The 13258-nt window shown below is 45.5% G+C and overlaps 1 pseudogene; it reads right to left on the bottom strand.

The window, feature by feature from the left end:
* LOC135527490 (serine/threonine-protein kinase mTOR-like) overlaps window positions 1–13258 on the bottom strand; it is a 62627-nt pseudogene that overhangs the window by 35501 nt on the left and 13868 nt on the right.

Below are 13258 nucleotides of genomic sequence, written 5' to 3'. Positions count from 1 at the left end.
TATGGAATCAGTTAAGAACTCATTCTTATTACAAGGACAGCCTACCGCCTCCTCCCGGTCGGGGATTGAACTCTGGTCTCCTGCAATATGAAAGACTATCAAATGCTTCTCAAAGGTGCCCTCTGGTGGTCAAACTAGCAATAACTTGCATTAACAGAAAAAAAGGGCAAAAAATTGGCCCAATTAAATGACGTGCCACAGAATGCAGCCCACAAGGTGTGCCACAACTGTTTAAGGAGGAACCACTGTAAATGGAGGACTCAACATGCATGCCTGATGGGAGTGACAGGAGTTAGAGGTGAAAGGTGTGGGAGGTGACTGACCTTGTATCAGTTGCGGTCGTGGAGTGGCTGTAGTACTGCAGCTCTTTGGGGATGGTGCTATCGTTGAAGCCCTCCAGACTGAGCTGGCACTCACCTAGCTCCAGGAAGCACTTAGAGAGGGAAGGAGGGATGGAGGGAGAGAGTCGTGGTCACAAGATGGATCGTCAGCCGAATACGGCCTACGCTTTAGGGGTTGTTTTCACAAAGTCTCTCAGAGTAGGAGTGCGGATCTAGGATCAAGTCCCCATCTCATTCATAAATATCTAGAAGCCAAATAATTCTAGATCAACACTCATACTGTGATACATTTCATGAATACTGGCCGAGGGTTGCATCAAGGTCCGATTAATCGGAAGAGCCTTGGCAAGCTTGTGTCAACAGCTAAGGGCTGGTATGTGATATGACACTCTTACAGTAAGTCAGGCCATTTAAACTTGTTTGTTAGCATGATGAATGCTTTCCACGCGGTGTTTCCTGGCAGCCAATCAACAGAGAAGTTGCCACAGAGGAGGCACGTTCACACACCCCTCTCTACCCCTTATTTCCTTGTTTGTCCACTGACATGGCCTTAGGCCCAGATCTGTGCTAAACTCGGGAGTAAAATTGAATTCACTGAATCCGCTTTTTACTTGACTATGAGAAAAGTCTGTTCGGTTGTTACAACTTCTTAAATATGTTGGTAAAGTTATCATTTATACACTGTGCTCACTGTCATCACAAGTTGTCTGGGGGAGTTGGCAATGGATGTCCAACACAGTACAAGTGCAGTCCATTAATTAAAATTAAGAAGAATGATGGGAAGAGTTGTAATTAAAAATCACAAGTGATTCTAAGACCTTTCTGTAGCTAAAGTAATGTGCCGCTGCTTTTGGTAATGATGCCTAAGTTTGATAAACGTCTTTGCGCGACATCAATCCTCTTTCTCTTTTTCATATTGCCAAGCGTGTGATTGGTTTATAACACATCTCACCAGGAACTGGCGAGTGCTGCACAGCGATCCACCCCTCAGCTCCTAACTGTGTGGAGCACTATTTCCAGAGAGAACTTCTAATAAATTATCCATCAGCATTACCTAATCCTGCTGAGTACTTTTCCATGTGAAAATACACAACCGGTTCAGTTTGTCTCTGACAAACCTCTTCTCCTTAAGAAAAACACAGAAAAACTAGTGCCAGTAGTGCTTCTGTGTTACCACGAGAACTCAGAAGATTCCAAGGTTGCAGGTCTTATCATGGTAATTGTAACGTGTAACGTGTCCAGTATTCAAATAAATAGCTCTAAAATTACAACAAATTATTTTGGGGAGATGGAGTGTGTGTGTGTGCACAGACCAGGTGTGCACCTTTCCACAGTGCCGACCTGTTTTCGGGAAAGTGTGTCAGCACGTCTGGAAGAAAATGGTGCTGACCAAGTTACACAGGTGTTTTCCCGAAACAACATTCCACAGACAATGAGAATCCCTGTCAGGAAGTGCAATGGCAGGTATGAAACATTCCTTTCCTGGTGTCATGTTCGCTTGTTGCCTCAATAGAATTATGAGGTGTGTTTGTAGAGTGGCTAGTGAAAGACTGCATGCCCCGTAAAAGGTGAAGACTGTGCAATGCTTAAAATGTCATCTCTTCCTACATACATTTGAAGTCAGAGGTTTACATACACCTTAGCCAAATACATTTAAACTCCATTTTTCACAATTCCTGACATTTAATCCTAGTAAAAATTCAGTGTTTTAGGTCAGTTAGGATCAGTGGGAAGTTTACATACACTTAGGTTGGAGCTATTAAAACTCGCTTTTCAACCACTCCACACACTTCTTGTTAAACTATAGTTTTGGCAAGTCAGTTAGGATATCTACTTAGTGCATGAGAAAAGTAATTTTTCCAAGAATTGTTTACAGACAGAGTGAATTATACGTTAAATCTATCACAAATCCAGTGGGTCAGAAGTTTACATACATAAGTTGACTGTGCCTTTAAACAGCTTGGAAAATTCCAGAAAATGATGGCATGACTTTAGAAGCTCTGAGAGGCTAATTGACATCATTTGAGTCAATTGAAGGTGTACCTGTGGATGTATTTCAAGGCCTACCTTCAAACTCAGTGCTTCTTTGCTTGACATCATGGGAAAATCAAAAGAAATCAAGACCTCAGAAAAAACATTGTAGACCTTCACATTTTGGTTAGTCCTTGGGAACAATCTCCAAACACCTGAAGGTACTGATTGGCCATAATGCCCGTTGTTATGTTTGGAAGAAAAGGAGGAGGCTTGCAAGCCAAAGAACACCATCCCAAATGTGAGGCACGGGGGTGGCAGCATCATGTTGTGTGGGTGCTTTGCTGCATGAGGGACTGGTGCACTTCACAAAATAGATGGCATCATGAGGATGGACAATTATGTGGATATATTGAAGCAACATCTCAAGACATCAGTTAGGAAGTTTAAGCTTAGTCGCAAATGGGTCTTCCAAATGGACAATGACACCAAGCATACTTCTAAAGTTGTTGCAAAATGGCTTAAGGACAACAAAGTCAAGGTATTGGAGTGGCCATCACAAAGCCCTGACCTCAATCCCATAAAACATTTGTTGGCAGAACTGAAAAAGTGTGTACCCGCAAGGAGTCATGCAAATCTGACTCAGTTACACCAGCTTTGTCAGGAGGAATGGGCCAAAATTGACCCACGTTACAGTGGGAAGCTTGTGGAAGGCTACCTGAAAAGTTTGACCCAAGTTAAACAATTTAAAGGCAATGCTGCCAAATACTAATTGAGTGTATGTAAACTTCTGACCCACTGGGAATGTGATGAAAGAAATTAAAGTGGAAATAAATCATTCTCTCCACTATTATTCTGACATTTCACATTCTTAAAATTAAGTGGTGATCCTAACTGACCTAAGACAGGGAATTTCTACTAGCATTACATGTCAGGAATTGTGAAAAACTGAGTTTAAATGTATTTGGCTAAGGTGTATGTAAACATCCGACTTCAACTGTATCTCCCTGGCATATTACATCATTTATGCAGCAGCATACAAGACATTTTTGGACTCACCTTGTTGTGCTGTGCTCACAACAGGAAGGTGGCGCAGCTATCCTTGTCACGCCCTGGTCGTAGTATTTTGTGTTTGTCTTCATTTATTTGGTCAGCCCAGGGTGTGGCATGGGTTTTTCAAATCAAATCAAATCAAATCAAATTTATTTATATAGCCCTTCGTACATCAGCTGATATCTCAAAGTGCTGTACAGAAACCCAGCCTAAAACCCCAAACAGCAAGCAATGCAGGTGTAGAAGCACCTGTGGTGTGTTTGTATTGGGATTGTAGCTTAGTGGGGTGTTCTAGTTAAGTCTATGGCTGTCTGAAGTGGTTCTCAATCAGAGGCAGGTGTTTATCGTTGTCTCTGATTGGGAACCATATTTAGGCAGCCATATTCTTTGAGTGTTTCGTGGGTGATTGTCATTAGTGTCCTGGTGTCCTTGTTCTGTGTTTATTTACACCAGTATAGGCTGTTTCGGTTTTCGTTACGTTCTTTGTTTTGTAGTGTTTGTAATTGATTCGTGTTTTAGGTTTGTTTATTAAACATGGATCGCAATCTACACGCCGCATTTTGGTCCGACTCTCCTTCCCACCTAGAAAGCCGTAACAGAATCACCCATCACAACAGGACCAAGCGGCGTGTCAACAGGCAGGAGCAGCAGGAGAAGCAACAGCGGCAGCAGGAGATAGGAAATAAGGATTTCTGGACTTGGGAGGAAACCCTGGCAAAGCCTGAAAGCGGTGAAAGCAGAGAGGCGCTGGAATCAGGAGAATCAACAGAAGCAGCAGCAGCAGCAGCAGTGGGAGAGGCTGCATTACTTGGAGAAATGGACTTGGGAGGAGATCCTTGATGGAGAAGGACCCTGGGAACAGCCTGGAGAATATCGCTGCCCCAAGGAAGAAATGGAGGCAAAGAAAGCGGAGAGGCGCCGGTATGAAGAGGCAGAACGGCGACGCGGATGGAAGCCCAAGAGTCAGCCCCAAAAATTTCTTGGGGGGAGGCTCAGGGAGAGTGTGGCAGAGTCAGGAGTCAGACCTGAGCCAACTACCCCTGTTAATCGTGAGGAGCCAAGGAGGAGACCAGAACCAGTACCGGTATTGGAGGAGAGCGAAGCAGAGACTGTGAAGGAGTTCATGGGGAAATTGGAGGAGAGAGAAATGAGGGAGTTGCTGTGTTGGTGCTTTAAGCATGGAATGCGCCTGATGGAGCGTGTCGGGGTTTGATGGCACCTGGGTCAGCGCTTCATACTCGTCATGAGGTGAATGTTAGTCGGCTGGTGAAGATTGTGCCAGCCTCACGCACCAGGCCTCCTGTGCACCTCCCTAGCCTTGCACGTCCTGTGCCAGCCCTGCACTCAAGATCTCCAGTACGCCTTCACGGTCTAGCCCATCCTGTGCCACCTCCACCCACCAGTCCTCCGGTGGCAGCTCCCCGCACCAGGCTTCCTGTGCGTGTCCTCGGCCCAATACCAATACCACCAGTGCCAGTACCAGGCATCAGGCCTAGAGTGCGCCTCGCCTCTCCAGTGCTGCCAGAGCCTTCCTATTCTCCTGCGCTGTCGGAGTCTCCCGCCTTTTTAGCGCTGTCAGACCCTTCCTCCTCTCCTGCGCTGCCGGAGTCTCCCACCTGTTTAGCGCTGTCAGAGCCTTCCTCCTCTCCTGCGCTGCCGGAGTCTCCCGCCTGTCCAGCGCTGCCAGAGTCTTTCTCCTCTACAGCGCTGCCCGGAGTCTCCCGCCTGTCCAGCGCTGCCAGAGCCTTCCGCCTCTACAGCGCTGCCTGAGTCTCCTGCCTGTTCAGCGCAGCCAGAGCTGCCAGCCTGCATGGAGCAGCCAGAGCTGCCAGTCAACATGGAGCAGCCAGAGCTGCCAGTCTGCATGGAGCAGTCAGAGCTGTCTGTCTGCATGGAACAGCCAGAGCTGCCAGTATGCATGGAGCAGCTAGAGCTGTCAGTCTGCAAGGAGTTTTCAGTCTGCATGGAGCAGCCAGAACTGCCGGTCTGCATGGAGCAGCCAGAGCTGTCAGTATGCATGGAGCTGCCAGTCTGCAAGGAGCTGCCAGTCTGCAAGGAGCTGTCAGTCTGCAATGAGCTGCCAGTCTGCAAGGAGCTGCCAGTCTACATGGAGCTGCCAGAGCTGTCAGTCTGCAAGAAGCCGTCAGAGCTGCCAGTCTGCAAGAAGCCGCCAGAGCTGCCAATCTGCAAGAAGCCGCCAGAGCTGCCAGTCTGCATGGAGCAGTCAGAGCTGTCGGTCTGCATGGAGCTGCCAGAGCTGCCAGTATGCATGGAGCAGCTAGAGCTGTCAGTCTGCAATGAGTTGTCAGTCTGCATGGAGCAGCCAGAACTGCCGGTCTGCATGGAGCAGCCACAGCTGTCAGTATGCATGGAGCAGCCAGTCTGCAAGGAGCTGCCTGTCTGCAAGGAGCTGTCAGTCTGCAAGGAGCTGCCAGTCTGCATGGAGTTGCCAGTCTGCAAGGAGCTGCCAGTCTGCAAGGAGCTGCCAGTCTGCAAGGAGCTGCCAGTCTGAAAGGAGCTGCCAGTCTACATGGAGCTGCCAGAGCTGTCAGTCTGCAAGAAACCGTCAGGGCTGCCAGTCTGCAAGAAGCCGCCAGAGCTGCCAATCTGCAAGAAGCAGCCAGGATCTGCCAGAACCGCCAGCCAGCCAGGATCTGCCTGATCTAACTACCTGCCTGAGCTTCCTCTCAGTGCTGAGCTTCTTCTCAGTGCTGAGCTTCCTCTCAGTACTGAGCTTCCTCTCAGTCCCGAGCTACCCCTCAGTCCCGAACTACCCCTCAGTCCCGAGCTGTCCTTCAGTCCCGAGCTGTCCCTCAGTCCCGAGCTGTCCCTCAGTCCCGAGCTGTCCCTCAGTCCCGAGCTGCCCCTCAGTCCAGTGGGGTTCTGGGTGAGGACTACTAGGCCATGGTCGGCGGCGAGGGTGGACTATCCAAGGACGCGAGGAGGAGGGACTAAGACTTTGATAGAGTGGGGTTCACGTCCCGCGCCGGAGCCGCCACCATGGACAGACGCCCACCCGGACCCTCCCCTATAGTTTTTGGTGTGCGTCCGGGACTCCGCACCTTGGGGGGGGGGGGTTCTGTCACGACCTGGGCAAAGTATTTTGTGTTTGTCTTCATTTATTTGGTCAGGCCAGGGTGTGGCATGGGTTTTTGTATGTGGTGTGTTTGTATTGGGATTGTAGCTTAGTGGGGTGTTCTAGTTAAGTCTATGGCTGTCTGAAGTGGTTCTCAATCAGAGGCAGGTGTTTATCGTTGTCTCTGATTGGGAACCATATTTAGGCAGCCATATTCTTTGAGTGTTTCGTGGGTGATTGTCCTTAGTGTCCTGATGTCCTTGTTCTGTGTTTATTTACACCAGTATAGGCTGTTTCGGTTTTCGTTACGTTCTTTGTTTTGTAGTGGTGTAATTGATTCGTGTTTTACATTTGTTTATTAAACATGGATCGCAATCTACACGCTGCATTTTGGTCCGACTCTCCTTCCCACCTTTAAAGCCGTAACAATCCTTTTTGTGGGAAAATTTTGTCATCAAATTCTGCCATTCTCTGGATATATGGTTCATTCAGGACAACTGGGAACTCGGAAAAAGTTGAATCATGACATCAGTGAGCTTCAGGCCAGAGCTCTAGAAAGAAGCCAGAGTTCCCGACTTGGATTTCGGAGTTGGATGACTGCTCAAAATGTATTTCCCCCAGTCAGAGCTCTTTTATTCCAGAGTTCCCAGTTGTCTTGACCTTACCAAAGTCTGAAATTGACCAGTTCCGAGTTTCCAGTTGTTTTGAACGCGGCAGAAGTCATGCTAGATTGATAGCATGGCCAATGTATTCAACCTTTTCTGGCCCATGGCATGTCAATGCTTATCCTTTTAAGCTTGGAAAAGACACCCTTAAACCCAGACCACACCCCGACTCCACTGAATAGCAAGGGTAGTGATTGCTTTGCAATCCTTGCAGTTAGCCACTGATTCCTTCCAAACCACTCATTGCTTGTTGTTCAATGTTTATGTCCAATGGCCAATGATCAGCGATACGCTTTATCTACAATTTCTCTTCATATGACAAGAATTTAAATCAAATCAAAATCAAATCAAATTTATTTATATAGCCCTTCGTACATCAGCTGATATCTCAAAGTGCTGTACAGAAACCCAGCCTAAAACCCCAAACAGCAAGCAATGCAGGTGTAGAAGCACGGTGGCTAGGAAAAACTCCCTAGAAAAGCCAAAACCTAGGAAGAAACCTAGAGAGGAACCAGGCTATGTGGGGTGGCCAGTCCTCTTCTGGCTGTGCCGGGTAGAGATTATAACAGAACATGGCCAAGATGTTCAAATGTTCATAAATGACCAGCATGGTCGAATAATAATAAGGCAGAACAGTTGAAACTGGAGCAGCAGCACGGCCAGGTGGACTGGGGACAGCAAGGAGTCATCATGTCAAGTAGTCCTGGGGCATGGTCCTAGGGCCGCGGTTCAGTTGAAACTGGAGCAGCAGCACGGCCAGGTGGACTGGGGACAGCAAGGAGTCATCATGTCAGGTAGTCCTGGGGCATGGTCCTAGGGCTCAGGTCCTCCGAGAGAGAGAAGGAGAGAATTAGAGAACGCACACTTAGATTCACACAGGACACCGAATTGGACAGGAGAAGTACTCCAGATATAACAAACTGACCCCAGCCCCCGACACATAAACTACTGCAGCATAAATACTGAAGGCTGAGACAGGAGGGGTCAGGAGACACTGTGGCCCCACCCGAGGACACCCCCGGACAGGGCCAAACAGGAAGGATATAACCCCACCCACTATGCCAAAGCACAGCCCCCACACCACTGGAGGGATATCTTCAACCACCAACTTACCATCCTGAGACAAAGCTGAGTATTGCCCGCAAAGATCTCCGCCACGGCACAACCCAAGGGGGGGGGGCGCCAACCCAGACAGGATGACCACATCAGTGAATCAACCCACTCAGGTGACGCACCCCCTCAGGGACGGCATGAGAGAGCCCCAGCAAGCCAGTGACTCAGCCCCTGTAATAGGGTTAGAGGCAGAGAATCCCAGTGGAAAGAGGGGAACCGGCCAGGCAGAGACAGCAAGGGTGGTTCGTTGCTCCAGAGCCTTTCCGTTCACCTTCCCACTCCTGGGCCAGACTACACTCAATCATATGACCCACTGAAGAGATGAGTCTTCAGTAAAGACTTAAAGGTTGAGACCGAGTTTGCGTCTCTGACATGGGTAGGCAGACCGTTCCATAAAAATGGAGCTCTATAGGAGAAAGCCCTGCCTCCAGCTGTTTGCTTAGAAATTCTAGGGACAATTAGGAGGCCTGCGTCTTGTGACCGTAGCGTACGTGTAGGTATGTACGGCAGGACCAAATCAGAGAGATAGGTAGGAGCAAGCCCATGCAATGCTTTGTAGGTTAGCAGTAAAACCTTGAAATCAGCCCTTGCTTTGACAGGAAGCCAGTGTAGGGAGGCTAGCACTGGAGTAATATGATCAAATTTTTTGGTTCTAGTCAGGATTCTAGCAGCCGTATTTAGCACTAACTGAAGTTTATTTAGTGCTTTATCCGGGTAGCCGGAAAGTAGAGCATTGCAGTAGTCTAACCTAGAAGTGACAAAAGCATGGATTAATTTTTCTGCATCATTTTTGGACAGAAAGTTTCTGATTTTTGCAATGTTACGTAGATGGAAAAAAGCTGTCCTTGAAATGGTCTTGATATGTTCTTCAAAAGAGAGATCAGGGTCCAGAGTAACGCCGAGGTCCTTCACAGTTTTATTTGAGATGACTGTACAACCATTAAGATTAATTGTCAGATTCAACAGAAGATCTCTTTGTTTCTTGGGACCTAGAACAAGCATCTCTGTTTTATCCGAGTTTAAAAGTAGAAAGTTTGCTGCCATCCACTTCCTTATGTCTGAAACACATGCTTCTAGCGAGGGCAATTTTGGGGCTTCACCATGTTTCATTGAAATGTACAGCTGTGTATCATCCGCATAGCAGTGAAAGTTAACATTATGTTTTCGAATAACATCCCCAAGAGGTAAAATATATAGTGAAAACAACAGCGGTCCTAAAACGGAACCTTGAGGAACACCGAAATTTACAGTTGATTTGTCAGAGGACAAACCATCCACAGAGACAAACTGATATCTTTCCGACAGATAAGATCTAAACCAGGCCAGAACTTGACCGTGTAGACCAATTTGGGTTTCCAATCTCTCCAAAAGAATGTGGTGATCGATGGTATCAAAAGCAGCACTAAGGTCTAGGAGCACGAGGACAGATGCAGAGCCTCGGTCCGATGCCATTAAAATGTCATTTACCACCTTCACAAGTGCCGTCTCAGTGCTATGATGGGGTCTAAAACCAGACTGAAGCATTTCATATACATTGTTTGTCTTCAGGAAGGCAGTGAGTTGCTGAGCAACAGCCTTTTCTAAGATTTTTGAGAGGAATGGAAGATTCGATATAGGCCGATAGTTTTTTATATTTTCTGGGTCAAGGTTTGGCTTTTTCAAGAGAGGCTTTATTACTGCCACTTTTAGTGAGTTTGGTACACATCCGGTGGATAGAGAGCCGTTTATTATGTTCAACATAGGAGGGCCAAGCACAGGAAGCAGCTCTTTCAGTAGTTTAGTTGGAATAGGGTCCAGTAAGCAGCTTGAAGGTTTAGAGGCCATGATTATTTTCATCATTGTGTCAAGAGATATAGTACTAAAACACTTGAGCGTCTCTCTTGATCCTAGGTCCACGCAGAGTTGTGCAGACTCAGGACAACTGAGCTTTGAAGGAATACGCAGATTTAAGGAGGAGTCTGTAATTTGCTTTCTAATAATCATAATTTTTTCCTCAAAGAAGGAATTTAGAAGGATTTTCTAGTAGATTGGTTACCAAACTTTTTATACCCCTTCAAACATTCAACCTCCAGCTGCATACCACCTCTAGCACCAGGGTCAGCGCACTCTCAAATGTTGTTTTTTTGCCATCATTGTAAGCCTGCCACACACACACTATACGATACATTTATTAAACGTAAGATCAAGTCTTTGTCACAATCCGGCTCGTGGGAAGTGACAAAGAGCTCTTATAGGACCATGGCACAAATAATAATATAATAATCAATTATTTTGTTCTTTATTTAGCCATCTTACAAAATTGTGAATTTGGCTACCTGTCTTTGACATTGTGTTGTTATTCGCTGAACACTAGATGGTTTCATTGTATTTTTGGCAGTGAAACCCCAGTTAGTGGATTGTCGACATGATTCATGATGATGACTGCTTGTCTAGCTTGACATGAACAGTCCAATCAAGATACACGGTAGATATAACGTGATATGACATTTTATCTGTGGCCAAGGACCATCTTGGATGGGCACTTCTAAAGTAAATCTATGGCAGCAACCAAGGGGCTTAAATTTTTGATCTCTCCTGTAGATTTTGCGGTGACAAGTGTTCCCGAGTGATAGAACACTGAGTCAATAACGGCAAATCTAGAGAACATTACCAACCCCTACGCTCCGTATTTTCTGCTGGCTGCCCCACCAACACAAAAAGCAATGAGCTCGGCTGAACGTCTACATTTTGGAGATTTTTATTTTTTATTTTTTTTATTTCACCTTTATTTAACCAGGTAGGCAAGTTGAGAACAAGTTCTCATTTACAATTGCGAACAGGCCAAGATAAAGCAAAGCAGTTCGACACATACAACGACACAGAGTTACACATGGAGTAAAACAAACATACAGTCAATAATAGAGTATCAACAAGTCTATATACGATGTGAGCAAATGAGGTGAGATAAGGGAGGTAAAGGCAAAAAAAGGCCATGGTGGCAAAGTAAATACAATATAGCAAGTAAAACACTGGAATGGTAGATTTGCAATGGAAGAATGTGCAAAGTAGAAATAAAAATAATGGCGTGCAAAGGAGCAAAATAAATAAATACAATTAAATACAGTAGGGAAAGAGGTAGTTGTTTGGGCTAAAATATAGGTGGGCTATGTACAGGTGCAGTAATCTGTGAGCTGCTCTGACAGTTGGTGCTTAAAGCTAGTGAGGGAGATAAGTGTTTCCAGTTTCAGAGATTTTTGTAGTTCGTTCTAGTCATTGGCAGCAGAGAACTGGAAGGAGAGGCGGCTAAAGAAAGAATTGGTTTTGGGGGTGACTAGAGAGATTTACCTGCTGGAGCGTGTGCTACAGGTGGGAGATGCTAAGGTGACCAGCGAGCTGAGATAAGGGGGGACTTTACCTAGCAGGGTCTTGTAGATGACATGGAGCCAGTGGGTTTGGCGACGAGTATGAAGCGAGGGCCAGCCAACGAGAGCGTACAGGTCGCAATGGTGGGTAGTATATGGGGCTTTGGTGACAAAACGGATTGCACTGTAATAGACTGCATCCAATTTGTTGAGTAGGGTATTGGAGGCTATTTTGTAAATGACATCGCCAAAGTCGAGGATTGGTAGGATGGTCAGTTTTACAAGGGTATGTTTGGCAGCATGAGTGAAGGATGCTTTGTTGCGAAATAGGAAGCCAATTCTAGATTGAACTTTGGATTGGATATGTTTGATATGGGTCTGGAAGGAGAGTTTACAGTCAAACCAGACACCTAAGTATTTGTAGTTGTCCACGTATTCTAAGTCAGATGCCTTACTCAAGAAAGCAAAAAAGAAACCATGTTTGTTTGCGGCTTTATTAACTCAATGACTTTTTAAATATTTTTTTTTTACATTGCTTGCAAACTGATATGTGACACGTATTAATGTCAAAATAACATAACAGGCAACAAAATGGTTTTAAATACAGTACTAGTCAAACGTTTGGACACACCTACTCATTCAAGGGTTTTTATTTATTTGAACTATTTTCTACATTGTAGAATAATAGTGAAGACATCAAAACTATGAAATAACACATATGGAATCATGTAGCAGCCAAAAAAGTGTTAACCTCTCTAGGGTAGGTGAGAAGCTCACATCCCACCAGGCCAACATCTGGTGAAATTGCAGAGAGCTAACATTTTAAATACACCATTCGTTGTATTCTTGTAAATACATGTATCTTACATCATTTAAAAGATGAACATCTTAGTAATCCAGCCGCTGTGTCAGATTTCAAAAAGGCTTTACTGCGAAAGCAAACATGCTATTTTCTGAGGATGTCGCCACGCACACACAAGTATTACTAGCATTTTCCAACCAAGCATTAGCATCATGAAAGTCAGAAATAACAATACCATTGAAGATCTTCCTCTGATGGCAATGCCAAGCGTCCTAACTACACGGTGAATGTTCGTTTTGGTTGATAAAATCTATTTTTATAGCCTAACATGAAACATTTGTAAACCAGTTGCGTCGTGATTTCCTTCTCATTCAACTTTGGACAAAGCGTTCGTGGTAATTACACACAGTCATGGTTGGTTTCATTGCAATCCTCTGGTTGTTACTAAAACAACCATAAATGATGGTTCTTTTCCCGGGACGTATTGACCGAAACACACCAATTTTAAGACACCAATCAATGACCTCATTGCGCACCAATGGTAGGACCGGTCTATCGTTGATTGACTGTATTTTGGCCCAATGACCACTGATCATCTTGAAATCTAGCTTGGAAGATAGCCAATGAGCTGAGGTAAACTGCAATATGTAATGGTTATACGTTCGAAGACCAGCCTTTGTCGTAAACTCTGCCGTAAAAGAGGTTCCTTCGCCATTGACGAAGCCACAAGTGTTACGCATAGCAGTACATATTCAATAGCATTTTCACCAAGTTTATATATTTAAATTATGGCGAATCAATCAGGAAAAGCTAAAATAAAGTCTAGGTATACAGATTTAACCCAAATTATAGAGGAAATTGATCGAGACAGCGAGACAGAGTTTCTACAGGAAGAT

This window comes from Oncorhynchus masou, chromosome 33 (genome assembly GCF_036934945.1).
Source record: "Oncorhynchus masou masou isolate Uvic2021 chromosome 33, UVic_Omas_1.1, whole genome shotgun sequence".
Taxonomy (NCBI): Eukaryota; Metazoa; Chordata; class Actinopteri; order Salmoniformes; family Salmonidae; genus Oncorhynchus; species Oncorhynchus masou.
This window is presented reverse-complemented; position numbering and strand designations above follow the sequence as displayed.